The sequence below is a fragment of the Salmo salar genome, chromosome ssa05 (genome assembly GCF_905237065.1).
Source record: "Salmo salar chromosome ssa05, Ssal_v3.1, whole genome shotgun sequence".
Classification (NCBI taxonomy): domain Eukaryota; kingdom Metazoa; phylum Chordata; class Actinopteri; order Salmoniformes; family Salmonidae; genus Salmo; species Salmo salar.
Genome location: NC_059446.1, coordinates 73,322,858 through 73,328,084, shown reverse-complemented (window position 1 = coordinate 73,328,084; position 5,227 = coordinate 73,322,858). Strand labels below are relative to the sequence as shown.

Genomic DNA, 5,227 nt, shown 5'->3' with positions numbered 1-5,227 from the left:
GAAACAGAGCCACAGGCTGCTTACTCTCCATTTAACAGCCAGAATAAACAAGGATGAAGGGTGATGAGACATTCTTCATTTCCCCCGAAGGCAAACTTGGCCGGGGACAGCTGCATGGCGAGCGCATGACGGAGCTTCGGGATGTCCGAATGCTTCAATGCGGCTAGCTACAGGTGATTCTATTCCCCTGGGTTCTCTCCATCTGTCTACCTCTCTGTTAGTTCACAACAGGTGGTTACAGTCTTGGCAGTTCCACTCACACTTACACTCATGTTTAACTCACTTTTAGTCACTGTTGTAACAAGAGCCCACGAGTGAAATCACACACCCTACAGACCAACATTTACAGGTTTTTATTGACAAAAGCCCCTCAGTTGTAGGTGTTGGAGAACAGGTATTCCCTGTGCCTGCATTAAATGGGGTGAAAGGGGGGCAGTCCTTCCTTTTACGGAGTAGTTTACGCCCTATCACAAGGTAAAAACTACACTCCTCTCCCTTCCTGTTTTACCACTCTGTGTCAAAAGACTGACACTCTCAGTGTCAGTCTTCCAGACGCCAGAGTTTATCGGCTATTCAGAATGAGAATATAGTCAAATTGACAGGATTATATTGTTGATATAGTAATTAATGATATAACGTTTAAACGACTACTACTGATAGAGTTAATTCAAGGGTTTCTCTACATCCAACCCTTAATGATGCCCCTCTAATATTCATTTGGATAGGATTACCAAATTAATCAAATAAATTAGATAATTTAATTATTCCAGTAATTAATCAATACATTATATTGAATATTAATTAGCCAAAAGTCACAACATAACTGTGTATTATGGTGTTTGTGTTGAATATAGGCCTACTGGATGTTGTTACTGAATGAGCATCTGTCAGCGGTGGTTTTCGTAAGGTTGTCTAAGTTAAACCATAGTGCTACAGAGCAAAATGTTTCTAAGCTTTACGGCAGAGGAGGCTGGTGGAGGGAGCTATAGGAGGAAGGGCTCCTTGTAATGGCTGAAATGGTACAGTATCAATGGAACGGTATCAAACATGTCAAACATATGGAAACAACACGTTTGACTCCGTTCCATTAATTCCATTCCAGCCATTCCAGTGCACCGGTCCTCCTTTAGCTGCTCCCAGCAGCCTCCTCTGTATTATGGTAAACAGAAAATAGAAACATTCCAGAGCGTTGTGATCTTGAATGTAGCCCAGGCCTGTGTGTGTGTCATGGTGCAGCTGCTCCCCACAGAGGGACAGAGCTACATCTGAAGGACACAGCTGAGCTCTTACAAATCTACCTCCTTCCTCTCTCTCTCATCCCCCCTCTCACCCCAACTCTCTCTCTCTCGCTTCCCTTTTTTCTTTCTTTCTCTCTCTTTCTTCAAAAGTGCAAACTCAAAATTCCCTTCCCTCACTTACTTAACACCATTCATCAAATGTGTAGAATTTAAAAAATGAGCAGATATTTTCCTAAACGAAATTCAACACTGACAGTAAATGACACAAAAATACTTGCATTTTTGTATACAGAAACAATTGGAGCTCAGAGTACCCCATGTCTAGGCATCATTTTGCATCATTACATAGGGAAGATCAGGAATCCACTGAAGATGTTGTGGTTTTTTGAGTCATCATGTAATCTGTAAGTAAAGTGGAGGCGCGGTAGGCCAAATCCACCTCCTCCAGCTCTAGAGTTACAGCACTGGATACATCCTGATCCCATCCATGGTTATACTGATGTGCCTGCATTATTATCTGGTCATTCCTGTACAAGGCTGCACCCACGTAAGATGATGAGCGGTCACCATGGCTTGTGAATCTGAAGAAGTAGAGTCCTCTCACTGGTGCTGTGAAGAAACCTGCATCAGAGGAAACAGAGCGAGATCAACACGGTCAGTCTCTCAAAGCCACCAGACACTGGAGCAGCCTGTTAGTGATGTTGGACTCAGTGTCTGTATCTGGTCCCTATGGACATGTGTATTCATACATGTAGATTGATGTGTTTGCACTACCTGTAACTGGAATGCAGGCCTGGCTGATGTTAGTGATGACATTGGAGGAAATCAGGGTGATGTCAGTAGGCCTGGCCGATGTTGGTGGTTTCAGAATGGTTTCAGAATTGAAGGGTCCCACTGTACTACCTAAAGCAGCAGAGAATGCCACCTTTGGTATCTCTGTGAACACAGGAAAATGTTAATGATTTTTTCACCATCATACACAAAAATATGTATTACATAAACAATGACAACATCGTTAATAAAATGATGAAGAAAATAACAGAAAATAGTAACACCCCTTGTTCTGCAAGACTGTTCGTCTTACCTGAATTGACTGTTTTCAGTTCCTCCACCTCTCTCGGTGGCTGTCACTCTGCCCCCCAAAACTGCAACAATATAAAAAATATACTTTCTGACCAATATTGAATAAAACACTAAAACTTGTTAGAAATAGTTCACATAAACAGCCTTCAAATCCCTTTATAAGTATATGAATATCCATGTCTTACATGCATTCTCTCTCTTCAGCTCCTCTACTGACTGTCACTCTGGTCCCAAGTCCTAGGATATCATGTAACAATACTAAAAAACTGTTGATGACTTCATCAAACCATGTCTTTGTTGATCAAAGTAATCAAATGACATGTAGCTGTCTTACTTTCCCTCTGTTCTCTGTCTACAGCTCCTCCACCTGGCTCTCACTGGCTGTCACTCTGCCATCTAGTGCTAAAATGTCATGTAAAGAAAATGAAAATGATGCGTTGATGAATTCAAACAAACAGCTTCTTTCTACATCAAAGTAATAAGGCTAGAGGTAACTTCTGGGCTTTACCTGTCTTCTCTCTCTCTCCAGTTCCTCCATCTTGTTTTTGTGGAACTGCAGTTCAGTCTTTGTGACACTCATCTCCACTCTCTGGTTCACCCCATCTTTCTGCAGCTCCTTCACCTGGCTCTCACTGGCGCTCAGTCTAGCCCCCATGGCTGACAGTTCAGCTGTGTGGACTGGAATTACAGGAAATGCTCTTTCATGTTCAGATGCCAACACTTATATGGACCAGGTAAGAAAAATAAAATACCTTTACGCGGTCATTTAGTACAGCAACTTCACCTGCATACTCTCTCTTCAATGACATCAAATCGTTTTCGACCAAATTAGCAGTTACTGCCTTTTTGATTGGTAGGGCAGTAATGTAGTCTACTGGGCTCAGTCCTACTTTATACACACTGGTGTTGTTGAACCAATACATGGAAATTTAACAGGTGTCCTCATGCAATATTTTGAGAACATAGCCAAGGAATGTGTGATGTAACAGAACAAAGGTAAAATAATACTCCATGCTAAGTCATTCAAATAAGGCCTAGGGTTGTTTAAGGCCATGAGAGAATCTAACCTGTTACTCAGTTCAATAGTGGAATGGGGGATCCAGCAGCATAGTTCTTTGGGTTTTGGGCACACAGTTGGACAGTAGATGGTTTGATTTACAGTATTGTACTGTATGCCCACAGTGCAACAGTGATGATATTTACAAATGTACAGTCCAGTAATTCAAGGGTAAAGAAGAGTTGTACTTCAGAGGTTTCTATTGAAAAAACAGCACCACCCAAACACCCCTGGAAATGAAAGACTGGCACAGTTTTGGCTACAGTTTTTTCCAATTGCTAACACACTAAAATGACATGCACAGCACAATTATTTAAACTGACACACAGAGAGCAAAACCTCTTCTCAAGTCTCCAAAAGTCTAAAAACATTTTCTGCTTTACACACATTTTGCAATTCAAAATGGCACTTTTTAAATGCACTGCACACGGTTCTCTGCATAAGACACAACAATCTCACATAAAGTCACATGTTTGCCATTTCAAAACACTGCCATTCAAAATGACACTACATGAGCTAATTGGCCAATACATGTGCCACCTGGCCAAACACCTCAATGGTTAATGGTTACCACTTCAATCAGGAAGTAAGCACTGTGAAAAGACCACAGGTGAGCACCTTTTGTTTTACAACAACAATGGAAGTCGTTGCAGAGTGAGGAAGAGGAAGAGGGAGGGTGAGAATGAGAGGGGGAGGAAGAGTGAGAGGTAGGGGTAGAGCTGGTAGAGGAGTTCATGGCCAAAGAAGACAACAACTTTCAAATGAAATCAGAGCAACCTTAGTTGATCATGTCATCAACCATGGGCTGACAATGCGAGAGGCTGGACAGAGAGTGCAGCCCAACTTGAGCCGTTTCACTGTCGCCTGTGTCATCCGGACATTTAGACTGGAGTACAGGTATGTAACCAAAAAAAATTTCACACTATGTAGTACACCCCATGTCATAGTGTATCAGTTGGGTGACACCTGTTTACTTCATGAATGGCTGATGTCATACACTAACTGCACAAATTTCCTGTAGAATTTACTCTACTGTGGGGGAAATATCTTTAGGCTGCATTGTCCAAGCCCTACATTTTTGTTTTTGTTTTTCTAAAGGACTGAGAGACGCAACCATGGTGGAGGAAGGGGCCAAATGTTCACCAGGGTACAGGAAGCTGCCATTGTAAACTTGGTTTTGGAAAATAATGAAATCAGATTACGAGAAATTCAAAGCCACATCATCCAAGACAACACCATATTCAACAACATTCAACAAGTCAGTCTGTCCACATTGACTCGCATTCTCAAGCAAAACCAAATCAGAATGAAACAACTTTATAAGGTGCTGTTTGAGAGAAACTCTCAAAGAAACAAAGAGGTCAGACGAGCATATGTGGATGTAAGTACAATATTGACTGCAGTACACTACACGCAACATTGTTTCCCAGTGTACTGGATAACACCATATTGACTGCTTTTGTTCTTCGTTTTCAGGGAGTACTGGAAATGGATGCTCATGCAATCCCACATGAGTTCATCTTTATAGATGAGGCTGGGTTCAACCTAGCAAAGACCAGAAGAAGGGGGAGAAACGTCATTGGCCACAGAGCCTTTATAGATGTTCCTGGCCAACGTGGTGGGAACATCACAATGTGCACTGCCATCTCCAATACGCATGGTGTCCTCCACCGTCATGCCAACCTTGGACCATACAACACAGCCCATATTCTCACATTTCTGGACAGACTCCACAACATTCTCATACCACCAGAGCGTATGAATGATGCAGACCATCAAAGAACCCAGTACTTTGTAGTATGGGACAACGTGATCTTTCATCGTGCAGCCCCAGTCCAAAACTGGTTTA

At 42.2% G+C, this 5,227-nt stretch overlaps 1 long non-coding RNA gene across 1 annotated transcript; it reads right to left on the bottom strand.

The window, feature by feature from the left end:
* Positions 1-350: 350 nt before the first annotated feature.
* LOC106605782 (uncharacterized) lies at positions 351-4,858 on the bottom strand. Its single transcript, XR_001328935.2, has 4 exons — positions 2,830-4,858; positions 2,323-2,383; positions 2,013-2,174; positions 351-1,859 (listed from the first exon to the last, which is right to left on the bottom strand). It is a non-coding gene; the product is annotated as an uncharacterized lncRNA (long non-coding RNA).
* Between the last annotated feature and the right edge of the window lie 369 nt (positions 4,859-5,227).